Genomic DNA, 19787 nt, shown 5'->3' with positions numbered 1-19787 from the left:
ATTCATTCATTCATTCATTAATAGACCCTAATCAATCAATGTATTTGCTGAGTGCTTACTGTGCACATAACACAAGTACTAAATGCTTGGGAGAGGACAATACACTAGTGTAGGAATGATGATGATGATAGTATTTGTCAAACACTTACTATGTGCCAAGCACTGTTTGATCCCTGTCCACCAGGAGCTTTCAGACTTACGGGAGAGAGGGGGAGTTCCCCAGGCAACAGACATCCCCATCTACAGGTCTAATTTAGCTTACATACAGCTAGTTCAGGCCCTATTATGTCATTGAATTAATGAATCAATATTCTCTATTTGAGGAATGTCCATGAAGGGCATTTTAAATAACAGATCTATTCATCTGTCCTGTGTACATATAGACATGGCTTCGGTGATTTATCTTATTCTACTGAAAAACGCAAGAGAAATGAATGCTAAAATGAGGTTTTCTAGCACTCGGAGGTTTTATGAGAGGAATTCTAATATACTGCTGCAATATGATCATTCATAAACAGGATGAGAAAAAACATTTTGAAACAAGTGAATCAAACAGAATCATCTCTTAAAATTCATCACAAGTGTCTGTGAATCAGCAGAGAACAATGTCTAATGATAGTTAGGAAAAGATGGCATTGAAAATACATATTCAAAACCAGAAATAACATAGGTGACCTCATTTACCAACACAGGATTTTAGTCATTTCCAACAATATTTCAATCACCATTTCAAAGTACTAAATATAAATCAAAATGTAAATGTTTCATATTTCAATTGCAAAATTACCTATTTCATGTTTGATTTTTCTGGCCCCAGAATTGCTAACTGAAATGTTGATTTCCACTCAATCATAAACCACCCATGTTTAAGCATTCTCTTTGCAGAGCAACTACCTGTCCCTGTAATCCTGTCTGCCTTCACAAACTGAGCAAGGTTGGGGAGGGTGATCTCTTCCAGAGAGCAAACATTTTCAGAAATAGGATATTAGATATAGTAGATGACATTGGTCAGATGCCTTAGTATGATTTGGCACCTATATTGGCTGCAGAAAATGTGTCAGAGATTTCAACTCCCAGAATGTAGAACTTAGGTCAAATCTCAACTTGGTTAAATGTTTTCCCACTCCTAGAGTCCTCTAAACAGTTCAGTCAATCAATTAGTGGTATTCAATGAATGCTAACTGTGTGCAGAGCACTGTATTAAGCACTTGGGAAAGTATAACACAACGTTGGAGGAGACTTGGTAGAAACGGTCAGTGACCACAGAGGAGGAAACTGTGCAAACCTACTCCTATTTAGATGAGAGAGACCTTTTGCTGGTCTCTATCCCTGAATGTGTTTTCACTTCTTCAGAGCGGAACTCTGGCTGAAATCAGCAATGGTTCTGGAAGGTGAAGTATGGAGTAAGAGCTACCCTGATTGGTATAACCAACTCTGATTTGCTCCCCTAACTTTCAGAATAAGCTCCTTGTGAGCAGAGAACATGTCCCGTGGATCTGAGTTAACTTTTCCATACTCTCAGTACAGTAGTTGCTCCAAAATATCATTACTGCTTCTGAGACATTACATTTATTTGCATCTGAGTGGTTTAGACACTGAGATTACACTAGCAAACAGGAGATTTTCTGTAAAATTCTCCTCTGCCTGAAATATCCTAGAGACATTTAACATCAGAATCTGGAGGAAAATTTAAAAAAATACAGATAAAATCACTGCCTAATTGACATTTGGTAATCAATCAATGAATGCTATTTACTAACCCCCTTATAGTGCATTAGGTGCTTTGGGGAGTACAGTACAGTAGAGTTGGTAGACATGATCCCTGCCTTCAAGGAGCTCAGTTTCATCTTTAGAACTTGTAGGATTTCACAAACATACTTGCCTTATTTAGCAGCATTCTGCAAAATAAAAACAAGAGAAGCAGCATGGTGTAGTGGATAGAGCACGAGCCCGGGAATCAGAAGGTCATGGGTTCTAATCCTGATTCCACCACTTGTCTGCTGTGTGACCTTGGGCAAGTCACTTTACTTCTCTGTGCCTCAGTTATCTCATCTATAAAATGGAGATTGAGATTGTGAGCCTCACATGGGAGAGGGATCTGTGTCCATCCTGATTTGCTTGTGTCCACCACAATGCCTAGTACAATGCTTGAAACATAGTAAGCACTTAACAAAATCCATTATTATTATTTATTATTATCATTAGAACCAATGTGGTTTAGTGCATAGAGCATGGGCCTGGGAGTCAGAAGGACCTGGGTTCTAAACCCAGCTCTGCCGCATGCCTGCTGGATGACCTTGGGAAAGTCACTTAACTTCTCTGTACCTTAGTTACTTCTCTGTGCTTTAGTTACCTCATCTGTAAAATGGGACTTGAATGTGAGCCCCATGTGGGACATGGACTGTGTCCAACTTAATTAGCTTGTATCTATCCCATCCTTAGTATTGTGCCCAGAGCAGAGTTGGCTCTTAACCAATACCATTAAAAAATAATAAATCTATAAATCAATAACCTAAGTAACTATCAGAACAATTCCAGTATACTAGTCGAGCAATCAATCCATGGTATTTATTGAGTGTTTACTATGTGCAGAGTACCGTACTAAGTGCTTGAGAGAGTACAATGCATTAGAATTAGCAGATTCATTCCCTGTCCACAATGAACTGACAATTACTCATGTGTGAATTAAAACCTAAGTTATTACTATTTCTGAAAGATGGAAGTCATATAATGAAGGTAAGTATAAAGACAAAATAGTGACTCCACAGCTGTGGTTTTTTACTCTAAATTCCATTCACCTCTACCTACAGGATTAGTATTAATAATGTTGGTATTTATTAAGCACTTACTATGTGCAGAGCACTGTTCTAAGCGCTGGGATATACAGGGTAATCAGGTTGCCCCACATGAGGCTCACAGTCTTCATCCTCATTTTACAGATGAGGTAACTGAGGCACAGAGAAGTGAAGTGACTTGCCCAAAGTCACACAGCTGACAAGTGGCAGAGCCGGGATCCGAGCTCATTACCTCTGACTCCCAAGCCCGGGCTCTTTCCACTGAGCCACGCTACGCTCAACCCTACTCACGTGACCCCAAAAGACACACTTATTCCTAAAGGGAAGTATAAGAGGAAGAGTTCAGTTACTTTAGAAAAGTACTCATTAAAATGCATCCATAATGAAAGGAATGAGTTTGGCCCCAACCTCAACTGTATTGGAAAGTGACCGTTCCACATCACAAGATGAAAAAACAAATGTTCATTCATTTGGTTGATTTTGAGAACCTTCATCGACCCTGGCATATTTACTGGATTTGAATGAAGCTTTGGCTGTAAGTGACTCAAGTAGCAGTCCCAAATCCTCTTGAAACCATGTAACTTTCCTTGCTTGAATACTAAAACAAGTAGAGATGGAAACTTAGCATGGATGAAACTGAACTCCTCATCTTCCCTCCTACACCCCTCCTCCTCTCCCTAACTTCTCCATCACAGTTGACATCACCATCCTCATGTCCCAGGAGTTTGCAACCTTGGTGTCATTTTTAACACTTCACCATCTTTTAATCCTCACAACCAGTCTGTCGCTAAGTCTTGTCAGCTCTTTCTCCACAATATTTCTCAGCTCCAACCCTTCTTTTCCACCCAAGCAGCCATTATCTTGATTTAAGTTCTTGACATCTCTCAACCAGACTACTAAATTAGCCTCCTCATGGGTCTCACAGCCTTGGACCTCTCTCCTCTTCAGGCAGCACGACCTGTTGGGATCCAGATCACGTTTCTAAAATGTCATTCAGCACACATTTCTCCAGCTCCATAAACCTCCAGTGGCTAACCATTTCTCTCTGTATTAAGTAAAATCACTGTTCCTGACCACTGACTCTAACTCATTTTACATACCTATCTGCCCTCTTCACCTACTACTCCCCAGCTTCTGCTCTTCACTCCTCCCAAACAAACTTTCTTATTGACTCTTCGCTCTAGTCTTTCTCACCCCCAACCCCTAACTCACACCCTTTGCCCTGCCTGGAACTTCCATCCCTTTCAAATCTGCCAAACTAAAACACTCTCTAGCTTCAAAGCTCTCCTGAAATCTCAGCTCTTTTAGGAAACAGTCTCTGATTAAATTCCACTATTCCAGAGCAAGTCAGCCCAAAAGCAACTTAATCATTTTTGCATATACACCCATTCTTGATACTTATGAACACATAAATCTTCATGTACTATTTATAAACTTATCTGCCTTTCCCACTTTTACTAAAATGGTTGAATCTTTGTTCTTCTCCCAACTCTACTTATTGTACATATTTTTTGGTCTGCCTCATTCTCCCATTAGAGCATAAGCTCCTCGAGAGCAGGGAACATGTCTTTTAGTGGCATTGAATTCTTCCATGCATTTAGTCCAGAGCTCAGCACAAAGCAGACACTTGATTGACTTACTGGATCCAAGACCTGAAGAAGAAAAGACGACTTGCAGGGAAGTTTGTTGTGGGCAGGGAATGTGTCCATCAACTTTGTTATACTGTATTCTCCCAAGCACTTAGTACAGTGTTCTGCACACAATGATCAATAAATACAATTGATAGATTGAGAGAAAGAGAAGAAAGAAGAGGTAACCTGAAACATCCAAGGAGTTCTGATGGGTGGAAGAACAAGTGAATAAGAATAAGGGATCTGGTGCGAGTCCCTATCCCTGATTATCTGTGCGACCTTGGTCAAGTTACTTAACCTCTCTGTGTCTCTTTCTCCCTATTTATAAATTGAGGCTGACAATACCCATTCCTCATTGAGGTCATGGAAATGTGAGCTATACACCTAAATGTGGGTGAAATGCTTAAACATCCTTGGAAGAAACATGCTATGCAAATTCAAGTCATTCTCATAATTATTATGCAAATGAACACTGACCTCATGGCTTCCAATCTGGAGGTGTATGGTGGGAAGAAAGTAAAAATTAATTAATTGAAATAATCAAGGAAGATATTGAGATGAAAGCAAATGAAGAATAATGATAACTTTAAAAGTGTCATTCTCTTTAAGAATGCCCATAAAGCTTTTTAACCTGGAAGTTTTCATTAACTTCATTTTATCGCTTGGAACCAAAATTTGAAGATGCTTGAAAAATGCTCTGAAGGTAACATACCAAGCCAGTGTTGGAGTTTAAAGTGCAGCTGAAACTCTTGTGCCGTTATCCTGACTCCCAGGCTAAGTAATTGACGATGCTGTCCCCGAAAGATAAGCAGTTTACATTGCAGGCATTACCTAAATTCACATTGAAAATGAAATAAAGCAAGAGATATTTCAAGTACAAATAAAGATTGAGATGCACTCAGAGAGGTGGGAATCACCAGAAGAGCTTCTGGTAGAAAATATTCATGTTGGAAAAAAGGAAATATTGGGAGCCTTGGTTTCTAGGTGAGAGAGTAATGCAGACAGGTATATTCAATCATATAATAAATATGACTGAATGAATTCAGAGGGCAGAATTTACAGAATTATCCCTGGGGGTCAAGAGCATTGATGCACTTCCACAAATTGGTACACTCCTTACTCCTTCTAATTTATTGGCTCCTTTTTTGAAGGGAATGTATGTGCAAACTCTGTTACATTGTACTCTCACAAGCACTTTAGTACAGTCTTCTGCTTATGGAAAGTGCTCAATAAATACAATTGATTGATTATTAATACGCCTTCTAATAATTTTAAGAGCAGTGGACTATGAAGAGATGGTTTCAAAATCCTGGTTCCCATTCTGAGTGAAGAATGAAGGAAATGGGTGTAAATTCCATAGCCAGTCAGAAACTACATGGATAGCAAATCAGACGTCTAAGATAGAGAAGAAGCGTGGCTGAGTGGAAAGAGCCTGGGTTTGGTAGTCAGAGGTCAAGGGTTTGAATCCCGGCTCTGCCACTTGTCAGCTGTGTGACTGTGGGCAAGTCACTTGACTTCTCTGGGCCTCAGTTACCTCATCTGTAAAATGGGGATTAACTGTGAGCCTCACGTGGGACAACCTGATTAACCTTTACCCCAGTGCTTAGAACAGTGCTCTGCACATGGTAAGCACTTAACAAATACCAACATTATCATTATTATTATTATTATTATTATTATCATTATTAGGATGTTCTGTAGGCATCTGTGGTGACTGAACACTTTTTGTATTTTACAGAAGGTAGCAAATTAGTGAGTTGGTAAGAGTCTAAAATTCAGAGAAATAAGGATCCCTGAAGTACACAGGGCTTTTTGAACCATATCAAATGGCTTCATGGATGGTGTTTTCTATAAATGAACTGGCAGTGACCCACTCCCTTTCAATTGCCCTGCCTTTGCACAGAAACACCTAGAAACACTGGAACTGGGATCTCCCTAAGGTGGTGTGATACTTCGTGATAATGTATAAACTCATTTAACCAGATGAACCAGATTCTACCAGAGTGGTGAACTGCCTGGCAATTAAAGAAGCGGCAGGCCTCTTGAGGGCTATTTAGATGCCTAAAGACTCTTATATGAGGGGGGGAAAAGAAAGCTTCCTAAATAATTCCAATTCAAACCTGATCTTCTGGGACCTTGTTTGGTCTGTCTGGGGAAGATGGAAGATGAAACAAAAAACTGGCAGGTGCCTGAGTGAATCTCCTTTCCAATCAGCAAAGAGGAATCAGGACTGGCATCAGGCAAACTACCATCAGAAAGTCTAGGCTCAGGAGAGAACCTCTATTATTTGGTGAGTCTCAGCGTTCTCTTTAGAGCTCCATGCAGACTGCCTGGTGCTGGGAGTTTGCCCTTGAGGTAGGTAAAATCTCCAATACCCTTTGCTTTAGTCAAACTAACCGAATCACTCCTCTCCTCTCTTCTCCTTATAAAGCCATTTCAGGGCCCTGACCAACACAGTCTACTTCCTATTGACCAAGCTATAGCCCCCCTCCTTCATGAGGTAGGTTAAACCTGCTGCCTCCCTGCAGCTTTTCCTGGCAGTTAAATGAGTTTATACATTATCACAAAGTATCACACCACCTTAGGGAGATCCCAGTCCCAGTGTTTCTAGGTGTTTCCATTCAAAGGCAGGGCAGTTGAAAGGGAGTGGGTCACTGCCAGTTCATTTATAGAAAACACCATCCATGAAGCCATTTGATATGGTTCAAAAAGCCCTATGTACTTCAGGGATCCTTATTTCTCTGAATTTTAGACTTTTACCAACTCACTAATCTGCTACCTTCTGTAAAATACAAAAGTGTTCAGGCATCACAAGGTCTGATTGACCCACTGCCCCCCAAAATCTTGCACAGACCTAGGAGCAATGAAAGACCCTATAACACTGTATGTCTCTCATGTTCTTTTGAGGAATCCTCACATAACAAAATTATTAATATAACAGTAATCATTATGGTACTTAATGAGAGCTTACAATGTGCCAATCACTGTACTAAACACTGAGGTAGATATCAGATTATCAGATTGGCCATGGTCCCTGTCCACATGAGGCTCATAGTCTAACTAGGAGGGAGGAGGATTTAATCCCCATTTTACAGGTGAGAAAACTCAGGCACAAAGAAGTTAAGTAAGTTGTCCAAAATCACACAGAAATAAAGTGGCAGAGACAGGATCTGAACCCAGGTTCTCTGATTCCCAGGCCCGAGCTCTTTCACTAGAGCACTTTGCTTCACATCTCCTTAGAATATAAAGTGAGTTGTAAATACCTTTCACTGCTGTGGTAAACTTACTCCAGAAAAATGCCAGAATAAAACTGTCCTGAATCCCTTATCCAAAGAAGACCCAAAACTTAATAATAATTTTTTATCAAGTGTTTACTATGGGTCAGGTACTGTACTAGAAAATGAAGCAGATCCAAGGCCTGCCCCCATAAAGAGTTTTTGTTCTAAATGGGAGAGAAAGTAGGTATCTCTAACTTCTGGGAGAGATCTAAAATAATGAGTTTAGACACAGTCCCTGTCCACATGGGAACTCATAGTCTAAGTAGGAAGGAGTAAAACTTAATCCCCATTTTATAGATGAGGAAAGTGAGGCACAGAGAAGTGGGGCTCATGAGGACCAGTGTGGTCTAGTGGAAAAAAACACAGGCCTCGGAGTCAGAGTACTTGGGTTCTAATTGCAGCTTTGCCACTTGCCTACTTTGTGACCCTAAGCAAGTCACTTGATTTCTAAGTGCCTCAGTTTCCTCAACTGTAAAATGAGGATTCAGTACCTGCCTTCCTACTCACACTGTGAATCCCATGTGGGTCACGGCCTGTGTGTCCAACCTGATTAACTTATATCTACCCCAGTGATTTTCAGGGCTTCTTGACACATAGTAAGCACTTTGCAAATATTATAATAATAATTTTCTCTCCTCTTCCGTATTTTACAGATGAGAAAGCTGAAGTCAGAGACATTAAGTCATTTCCTCAGAGTCACAAAGCTGGTCACTGGCAGAGCTGGGTTTAGAACCTGGTTCTCCCGGGCCAGTCTTCAATTTTTCTAGTAGGCCACACTGCTTCCCCTGTTTCATGTAAGGGAAACATGTCCAATTTAAAAGATTTCCAGTTGACTGGATCACATTGCTGATCCAGAGGCAACTGCCTCTTCAATACCATTTCTGAGTGATGAACCCCCAACTCCCCTGATAAAGTAGCAAATTTATGTATCTTAACCCCTCTTTTGAGGGTGAGAGATTATTAAAGAACCAGAACACCAACTGCATCTTTCTACATGCTACAGGAAAGAAACGTCTGATTTTATAGTGATTTTCTCCCAGAGTTTGCTGTTTGGAAAACTTCCAGATTTGAAGCTGCTCATTAGCAGCTGATGTTGCAGCCATGGAACTAGTTGGAGGTACTAGGGATTAAGAAAATACAATTTTTCTAGATAAAAATAGCTTTTGGCAGAGCTTTAGTGTAAATATCGAGGATCTTATGCAACAGAGAAGTGGGATTTAATCATAGAAATAATGAACAATTCCAGAATCAACATTAATAGGGAAGTTGTTTTTTTCTGTCAGAACAGTGAATAATGAGTAATTCAAATTAATGTCATAAGGCATGCTCTTTTTCCTGCTGTTGCAAAGAAAGAGGCAAGAAAGAAGACAGAATGAGGTCACTCTTCTTCCCAACAATGCCGTAGCAAGTGATATTGGGGTACAAGCCTTCTAATTCTGTTCTGAACTATGCACATTTTCAGGCATTACTTTTACCGTTGTAAGCCCCTCACCACCCAGGGAACCTGGGAAGGACACTTAAAAATAATAATAACAATGGTATTTCTTAAGCGCTCCCTATGTGCCAGGCACTGTACTAAGCACAGGGGTGGATACAAGCAAATTGGGTTGGACACAGTCCCTGCCCCATGTGAGGCTCACAGTCTCAATCCCCATTTTACAGATGAGGTAACTGAGGCCCAGAGAAGTGAAGTGACTTGCAGTGTGGCTCAGTGGAAAGAGTCCGGGCTTGGGAGTCAGAGGTCATGGGTTTGAATCCCAGCTCTGCCACTTGTCAGCTGTGTGACTGTGTGACTGTGGGCAAGCCTCACGTGGGACAGTCTGATTGCCCTGTATCTACCCCAGCGCTTAGAACAGTGCTCTGCACATAGTAAGCACTTAACAAATGCCAACATTAAAGTCACACAGCAGAGAAGTGGCAGAGTGGGGATTAGAACCCATGACCTTCTGACTCCCAGGCCCATGCTTTATCCATTGAGCGATGCCACGCCACTTCATTCCCATTCCTGTTTGTGTTAGGAATGCAAGGTCCTCACCAGGACTCAGAGCAGGTGTACTGATCTGTCAGGAAGAAAGAATCTGAATTTATTCCTTGAGCAACAATGCCCCCGCTTAGAAGAGTTATGAGCACTGTTGGGGCCACACTCTCTGAAACTGCTAGATTGTAAACTCCTTGAGGGCAGGGATTGTTTCTCCTAACCTCAATGGACTCACCAAGCGTTTGATACAGTATACTGTAGGTGCTCAATAAACCCTATTGATGGATGCTCTCCGAGAGCTTTTCTGCCTGGAACGTCCTCTCCTCCGTGTCTTATATACATGTTCAGAGGGCACTGAGGGAGGGCGGGTTCTTTCCATTCTAAGCCTCATCCAGCTCCTTACTTGATTTTGGAAGAAGCTCCACACAGCTCCTTGTTTGCCATCTCTGTCTCCCTGTCACCATAATTAGAATCCATCTTCTTCGTTTGGACGCAATACCCTTGAGGTAATCACTGGAGATGAAAGGCAGGAAGGCGGGCTATGACTGTTTCAGAATCGCTGCCCAACTCATAATTAGCCTAGCAAAGAGTGCAAAATGTGCGAGGAGAATTCTTCCACTATTTAACATTTTAAATGCAGGGGTTTCTTTTAAGGCAGGTCTTATATAAAAATAGATTGAATTAGCATTTTAGTGATGGAAGCAGATTCTGAAATATGCTTTTTGGTTCTTTTAAATAAAGGCTTTTGGTTCTACAGTTTTCCCTTTTTCTAAGAAGATGTGTTCCAATGACACTAATGATTATCTACCCACTTCTCTCATTCATTCATTCATCCATCCATCTGTCCATCTGCATTTTCTCAGCAAAGAACACCCCCAGTCTTTATGGCTTGCAACCTTTGCTGATAGAAGAGAAAAATCAATTTTCACCCACTCACCAACTTTAAAACCCATAAAATGATCATCTCTTTGAGAGTTAGCCCTAAGTGCCCAGATATTCTGAGAGTTGCCTGTTGCCCATTAAAGCAAAGGCAGAGAGTCTGCCTCTGGAGGTGGTGGTCACCCGCTCTCCAGCTAGGGCAAGATGGAAAAACCAGGATGATGGAGGAGTGAGGAGAAGGTGTGCAAAAATAAAAGGAACCGATTTATGTTTGATCCATACAGTAGGATCTTTAGTGATCTCTGATTATATTGTATGCTCCTTGAGGGGAGGAAACATGAGTCTTGTTATTGAAACGCTCTTCCAAATGCTTTGTACATTGCCCGGCACTCAATAGACACTCCATAATCGCTGGCAAATAAGTTAAAAATATGAAATGAGGGGCCTGTGTGCAGACTGTGTTCTAAGCAGTTGGAAGAATTCAGTAGAATTAGCAGACTTGATCCCTGTTCTCAAAGGTCTTAAAATCTAGCAAGGTAGACAGATACTAATATAAATTATAGGTAGGAGGACATAACAGGTTATACATTTTAAAGATACTCATATAGTGCTAGGAAGAATGGAGAGAAGTGTCCAAGTATTTAGGTACCTGATAAAACAGTGAGGTCACTTCCATCCAGCAGCACAACAAATTTTTTAGTTTGAAGAACATTTTAAAAAGCTGGTTTTCCTGCATTCATTAGAGAAATAAAATGAGTCACTTGAGGATTAGCAAGTATAAATCTAAGGTCCCCAGAGGTTTCTTAAAAAAGCATTTTTTTAAGTTCTGATAGTCCTCTTTGTCTCCTAGTGATTGTCTGGAAACCTGCTCCTTGATATGCCAGATTTGGGTGCTGGTCTCTTAGTGTTCCAATTACATATAAGGACCTCAGGAAAGAGGTCTATAGAATATCAACAGTGGGCACTATCTTGGTACGCTCTACCTTTCATCTCTGTTCGGTTTTCGTGAACAGCCAGACTTGAGAAGGACCCTCTGGAGTGTATCGGTTGCAGGCAGGTGCTCGTGTTTCGTTGGCTCAGTGATGGGGTAGAGTCAAAAGAGGTCTGAGAAAGGATGGGAACATTGCTAAGGGTGTAAAAACATAAGCACTTAGTGGTTGTTCTGGCCTGAGAATGTCAGAAAGTGACTCTCAAGTCTGTTTGCTCTAATGACAGTCTTTATTGCCTAAGCAGAGTCAGTTGCCTAGCAGAGTCAGCCTGAATCATTTTAAGCTTAAAAGAGTTCAAATAATCCTAGTACCAGTGGTGAAATGGTTAATTCTACGTTTCAGATAAACACCGATTTGGCTCAGGGAATTCAGCGTCTTCTCTTCTCCTTTCCTTAGCCAACTGAGAGGCTACTCTAGAGAAAGCAGCATGACTTAGTGGAAAGAGCCTGGCTTAGGAGGTCAGAGGATGTGGGTTCTTAATCCTGGGCTGTGCCACTTGTCCGCTGTGTGACCTTGGGCACGCCACTTAACTTCTCTGTGCCTTAGATCCCTCTGTAGTAGGCACACATTAAACACTAACAAATACAATTTTTATTATCATTACTATCATTATTACTCTGAGAACAGAGACAGGCAGACATGGGAGCCAGATCTCATCCCAGCTCTCAGTCAAGCCCTGACGTCGTCTCTGCCCCTCCTCAGAGCCACCAGAAGTGGGAAGGAAGGGAATGAAGGACACAAAATGGGATGTATGACTTCCATCCCTGGCTCAAGGTAAGCATCTGGAAGTTGCTTTCCATACTGTGACTCTATAGAAAAATAAGAATCTAGTTAGAAGACAGGCACCAGTAAAAACTGACAATGCAATCGGTTAACCAGCACCAGGAAAAACTTTCACAGGGCTGAAACCAATGGAAAAAAAGAGAAATTTTAATGGCATGACTTCAGACAGTGATTTTACGAACACCGTTTCTATTTGCAGTAGAGAGATGGGTTTTAAAGATCAGACAACTGGCGTAAGTTACCTAGGTAACCCCATTATGTAAAATACCTGCATGAATTAAACTCTGATTATAAGTATTTGTTTTTCTTTCTGCCTTTTAAAAAAGGGCAAGAAATACCAGAAGTGAAGTCTCTATTCAACAGACCATGAAAGGAGCTGATTATTTGACCAGAAGATATCTAAATAAGTATTTGTTTCCTGCACTTCTCCTTGAAACTCACATTTGATTTTAGAACTGCCTTTGAACAAAACATTTTTGAGTATTTAAAACCCTGCAGTGGGCTCAATACTACTCATCCCCTATTATGTCTACACAGCTTCAATTATCTCAGAATTTGGGTAAGCGGGAAAGTAGTTACCTGAATTACCAGAAAATTAGAGGAAAACTGTGAAATTCTGGACTGATTTTGGCCTCATCCCAGTGCTTCAGTACTGTATAGATCATGCTCCCTATATAGCTGCCTTATAGGCTCGAAAATAACACTTTGATAGTGAGACTTTTATCCATGGGTGTGAATGAAATTGCTAAGACCAATATGGGGCCAAAAAGCCCTTCCCCATTGTGGAAAATAATAGTAATAATAATAACTATGGCATTTGTTAAGCACTTACTATGTGCCAGGCACTGTTCTAAACTCCGGGGTAGATACAAGACAATTAGTTTGGACACAGTCCCTGATCCACATATGGTTCAGTCTTAATCTCCATTTTACAGATGAGAGAACTGAGACACAGAGAAGCTAAGTGACTTGCCCGAGGTCACACAGGAGATGAGTGCTGGAGCTGAGATTAGAACCCATGACCTTCTGACTCCCAGGTCTGTTCTCTATCCACTAAGCCAAGCTGTTTCAAATTCACTGTTGCATTTGTTACCCTTGGGGCCTGGAGCCATTCCCTTTCTTCATGTCATGATCTTTCTTGAACCTCTGTTCCAACCCACTGAGCTTTATTTCACTGAGATAGGTATTGGGGAACTTCAATTGGCATCCCTCTCCGTGACCGAGTTATCCTTTTCCCCTCCTGAGGGGCTGAGAGCAGGGACATGGGAGACCCTCACATAAATTAAAGACTGATTAACCTCTTTCCAATAGGTCCACCAGGCTGATCTTCCTTCTGCCTCACAAACTGGTCCCCCATGGGTTCAGATTGATCTGGACAGTGGTGGGTTCTTCTCTGAGACTCTGCCACGTTCACAACAACAAAGGGGATGAAAGAGATGAAAGTGAAAAAGTAAAAGAAATGAAAAAATAGTTCCCCAGATGGTCTCGGCTCTAAAAACTGAGCTAAATGGAAATAAAGGTTTGTTCTTTGAAGTTGCCATGTAAGAAAATGGAAACCTATGGTGCTTTTAATTGCATCTTAATAGCATTGGCAACAGTACATTATAACCTCTTTCCAGTAAAGTTATTGCCTTTCTGAATCTACCATCAGGTATCTAATTGAGGACAATGACATAATATCCCCAGGTGCTGAAAGCACGTCATACTTGAGTTTACAAAAACCTGGGTCCCAGTCCCTCATAGCATTTTAATTGATTAAAGAAAATAAGTGGAGAAACACACTTTCTGAGTTTGCTTTAGGGACATAATATACACTAACTGAAACAATGCCCAACTGTTTTTCCTGTGGGGGCAAAAGGGAAATTCAAACATGAAAAGAGCTTTGGTTCCTAGGTGAGGTGGCCTCCTCGTACTTTAAGGAAGTTTGGATTTAGGTTGGGAAAGCCCAACCCCAACAATCCTGATCCTGAGCAAAACGTGTCAGCATAGTATAAGGGCATGAGTCAGTGAGATGCAGGGGCCCGAAAACTTGGCTAAGACAAGGTCCATCTGGGGCTAAAAGGTATGCTGAAAAGGGTAAGGAAAAGGATGAAGGTGGTTTCTGCTTTTACAAAAAGAAATTAATCCCCATGATCATAATTTTGATGTTTTGGGGAAATACCAATCAGGTAATCAAGCGTGGCTCAGTGGAAAGAGCCTGGGCTTAGGAGTCAGAGGTCCTGGGTTCTAATCCAGCTCTGCCGCTTGTCAGCTGTGGTGACTTTAGGCAAGTCACTTCACTTCTTGGTGCCTCAGTAACCTCTTCTGTAAAATGGGGATGAAGACTGTGAGCTCCACATGGGACAACCTGATCACCTTGTATCCCCCCAGTGCTTAGAACAGTACTTTGCACATAGTAAGCTCTTAACAAATACCATTATCATTATTAATCCCTGAGAACTGTAGTTGTAAAACCCGCTTTTAGAACGTTTGATCCAAGAAGTAAGGGAAATGCAGTAATTGCATCCCTCAACATTGCATAGATACACAGTGGGGCTTTTATGGAGCTGAGATATACAACTTCACTGTCAGAGAACAGAGGAGAGGATTGCATACCCTGAAATCAAAGGTGGGAATATGGCTGATATCATTTTATCCTCATCCTGCCTTTCAGGAATTCATATGGAAATATCATCCCATGACACTTGATTCTCAAGGTCAGCCATTTAGAAAAGAAGGATCTATTTCCTTTGAAGAGTAAAGGGGATCTAGTCCCTACAGGAATGGGATAGAAAATTCTCCTAAAACCTGGGGGATGTGTTCTTAATGAACCTCTTGCAGTGGGAAAAATGGCAAATATAGTAATTATGGCACTTGTTTAGTGCTTACTACATATCAAGCACTCTTCTACATGCTGGGGTGGATACAGGTTAATCAGGTTGGACACAGTCCCTGCCCCACATTGGGCTCACAGTCTTTATCCCCATTTTACAGATGAGGTAAATGAGGAGCAGAGAAGTTAAGTAACTTGCCCAAGGTAAAGCGGTAGACATGTGGCAGAGCTGCAATTGTAACCCGGGTCCTTCTGACTCCCAGGTCCGTGCTCTAGCCACTAAGCCAAGCTGCTCCTCAATTTATGATGATAAACAACAATTTAATACCATTCTGATCTCACAGTAATACCATACCTGAGCCCAAGTTAGCATCGTGAATACAACCATTTTTTCTTACAGCAAATCTTTGAGCACCAACTTGTTTCTATATTCAAATTGTGCCAATTGCGGACCCAAGTTTTAGCAGAATTGGTGCATGGAAATAGCCAGAATCAGAGCTTTGTGGCAGAATGTGATAATGAGAAGTAAACTCAAGTGTCCTGTGCAAAGTTGCTAATAAGAAATTGATTTCACTACCAATCACTTGCCTGAGAAGAAATTGGGAATGAAATAGATTTTGGAAGATTTTCAGAAAGGCTACAAGGTTTTCAATTTGATTTAAGAAGAGCAATGAACATTGAGTGAGATGGATCATTCTTCCACAGTTGTCGATTTCTGTATCTCGATTATGAAAACCAAACAAACCCTCATTAATGTATTCTAGTCTGGGCTAAATTATTCCTCAAGGAATGGGGAGAAAGGACTCAGATATTCTGGAATTGCTGATACGAGCCTGACAACATGAGCCCCTTGAAATGGAAAATGTTATACAGCTTTGACCCTGGCACAATCAGCCTGAAAAACCTGTTAAATATTTGAAAATTTTCATTCATTCTATAAGAACCATTTCTCAATTTCCACGAGAGGCTTGAAAATAGCAGCATCCATTTTTATGATTAATAAACAGGATGATTGCGGGCTTATTTTGTTCCAACGTTGAATTATGACTTCTGTAAAACTATGAGGTAAACTAGCAAATACCATAAAAGTCTTGCAGACTCATGTAGCAAGACTCAAGCACAGGGGCATCTAATTTTCTCGGAATCGATCAATCAGTGGTATTTACTGAGGGCTACTGTGTACAGACCACTCAACTAAGTGCTTGAGAAAGTACAACAGAGTTGACAGACCCATGTTCCCTGCCCACAAAGAGCTTACAGTCTAGTGTCTGCAGTTAATAGTGAGCCATATGAATTTTTATTGACAACTATCAGATATAGTCTGTTAGCTATTCATAAATCTGCATTATCAACAATACTAAAGTTAAAGACTGTTCAGTAACACATCGTGTATACAAAAGTAGAAAGTTCCAAACCCACAACTGCCCACTGATTAAATTCGATCAATCAGTGAGAATACAATAAATAATAATAATAATAATTATGGTATTTTGTTAAACACTTACCATGTGCCAAGCACTGAACGAAGCACTGGGGTGGATACAGCCAAATCAGGTTGGACACAGTCCCTGTCCCACATGAGGCTCACAATCCTAGTCCCCATTTTACAGATGAGGTAACTGAGGCACTGTTGAAGTGAATTACCCGAGGCCACAGACCAGCAAGTGGGTGAAGTCAGGATTAGAACCCATGACCTTCTGGCTCCCAGGCCCGTGGCTCTATATGCTTCACCATGCTCCTTCCCCAGTGGGAACACTGATATTTAACGGATGGAACTAGTCTAAATGGCCGTGGTACTTCTTTTGCCTAAAAAGAGATTTGGAACTAACTAGAGATGCTATATGCAATAGGATGGAAAATCAAAGAGCTTGGTGCTACCACAATTTTAGCAACTTATGATTATGAAGAATATGTAGGCCAACCTTCTTCCCTTATCCTGTATAGCTTTTATACCTTTCTTTCATAATGAAAGGGAAAATTCAGCAAAATTACCATTTGATCAGGGCAGATCTCATCTCTGACTAGGCCCTACTAGTCTAGCTCCTCATGTGTGTTAACTAATTAGGTCAAAATTAAATTTCTAAGGATCTTAGGTGCATCACACCTCCACAGTCAATGTGATGCTACTTGGTAAATGAAATCCAGAAACAATTCATGTTGAGGACAACAGCTTCAAACTTCCCCTTCACTGGATGTTCACCAGAGGCTGTCTTCTGAACCCGCTGCTGAGAAACCCCTGGGCTCCTCACCGGATCAATCGAGGAGACTAATAATAATAATAATTATGGTACTTGTTAAGTGCTTACTATGTGCCAAGCGCCATTTAGGCACTAGGGTAGATACAAATTAAATCAGGTGGGACCCACCTGTCCCTGTCCCACATTAGGGCTCATTACTCTTAATCTCCATTTTACAGATGAAGCCCAGAAAAGCTAAGTGACATGCCCAAAGTCACCCAGCAGCGCTGTGGAGGAGCTGGGAATAGAACCCAAGTCCTTCCGACTCCCAAGCCCATGCTCTATCCATTAAAACTAGACCCCAGTCCTGGCGACCCTGGAGGCCCGGCCTGCACATGGGATCCGAGGTGAGATGATTAGCTTGCTCTCTGAGGAAAGGTTCTAGAACTATTAACATTCACCAACACAAATAAAAACCCATAAACTCAATACTTTAAGTTTGCATTTGAGAATAAGAAGGTGATTTTAATACATTATACATATACTTAGTGGTCCCTAAGAGTTCAAAGGTGTCAGTCTTGACAGTTGGCTTTTATCAGCATGCTTGATAAGATTGATTCCGGTCTATCAACTCTACTGTACTCTTCCAAGCACTTAGTACAGTGTTCTGCCTCACAGTAAGTGCTCAATAATACCACTGATTGTCTTTTTTTGATCTCGTGAACAATAATCCTTTCCACGTTTTACGGCATTTTAACTCTGCCAAGCCCATGACTCAACTGCTCTGTGGCATGAAAGAAAATGGAGGCTTTAACAATCTCTTCTCCTTTTCTGAGGTTTCAAATGTTGCCAAATATCTGTTCTTGTTTCTTTCTTGTTTTCTCTCTCTCCCTCTCTCCCTTCTCTCTCCCCTGTGTCTGTTCCTTTACCAGGCTTTTAAAATGTGTTTGTGAGCTTCTTAATAATGAAGTTCTGGTTTCTACACCTCAAATGAACATAATTTGAGTGGGAATTCTTATTAACATCCAATATTCATTTGCATCAAAGCAGCTGTTCTCCATTCCCTGCTATTCCCTTCCTGTACACAATTTATAACGTAGTACAAAATCTGCAATTATAAGTGTCCATCACAAACAGTGCATTCATAACTCAATGGGATTCTACTTAGCAAAATTTACATTGATTCATGAGAAGAGTAAAATTTTCAGAGTGGATTTTTTTTTAAATGAGAATAGAGTAAATAAAATTTCTCTCCACCTTGGCCTGCTGCGGGTCTTCGCTCAAGGTGGGAAATTTCCCTTTCAGCATATGAAGCAAAGGTATAAAAGCTAAAAACAGAATAAGGAGAGATTTGCTACATAAATCTTCATAATCACAAGGTGTTAAAATCATGGGTGGACCAGGCTCTTTGATTTCCATCCTAATTATATGCATCATCTCTAGTTAGTTCTAAATCCTTTTTTATGCAAAAGAAGTACTAACTTTGTTTAAAGGGGCAATAAAATTTCAAAACTTTGCATTGAAGGAGTTGAACTACTCACTTCTATGAAATGTGGAAGGAATTCAGTGGCATAGATTCATTTTTTACGATGAGCCCGAAGCTAGTGGGTGGGGAGGGGTCTAGAGACTACCCCGTCCATCAAGGCGGGACCAGAGGCATCCTAAAGGGCCTCTAGGTTGCAAAGACAACTCCCAGTGTCAAATACTCTGGAGGCAACCGATCTTGGCCTGTTTGGGGTTGACCTATGGTTTCAAATTTGTTCTCCTCAGAAAAAACTTTAGAGGCTCTGAGTCAAAATATAAAACTGCTTGGCACCTAACTTAGAAGTATAAAAATGAGATACCAATATCCGAGTCTCAGACACAAAGCAGTATTGTACTTTTCCCAAGCACTTAATACAGTGCTCTGCACATAGTAGTGCTCAGTAAATACGACTGAATACATTCATTCATTCAATAGTATTTATTGAGCGCTTACTATGTGCAGAGCACTGTACTAAGCGCTTGGGCATGAACAAGTCGGCAACAGATAGAGACAGTCCCTGCCCATTTGACGGGCTTACAGTCTAATCGGGGGAGATGGACAGACAAGAACAATGGCAATAAATAGAGTTGGTTGGCCATGAGATCCCAAAGCAGGAAATGGGAATCCGTACATGCTAGTGTGCATGAGCATGTCAGGGGGTGGTGAGCATGTGCGTGAACATACCTGTGTGCCAGGTACCTTTCAGGCAGTACATCCTTCTTAAACTGAGAAAAGGGTAGAATACACTAAAGCTCTTCTTCCTCAATTGGGCATTTTCTGGATCTGTAGAATATCTACCATTTTAAAGGGCCCTTCATAAATAATACTCAACAAATAATGCTCAAAAAAAGATGTTCCTCTAGAGGAGGCTGATAATAACAATTCCTGTTCAGAAGGTGCCACGTAAGTCATGATATAAATTGGAAAGACTTACCAGTCT

Source organism: Ornithorhynchus anatinus, chromosome 18, assembly GCF_004115215.2.
Source record: "Ornithorhynchus anatinus isolate Pmale09 chromosome 18, mOrnAna1.pri.v4, whole genome shotgun sequence".
NCBI classification, from domain to species: domain Eukaryota; kingdom Metazoa; phylum Chordata; class Mammalia; order Monotremata; family Ornithorhynchidae; genus Ornithorhynchus; species Ornithorhynchus anatinus.
This window is presented reverse-complemented; position numbering follows the sequence as displayed.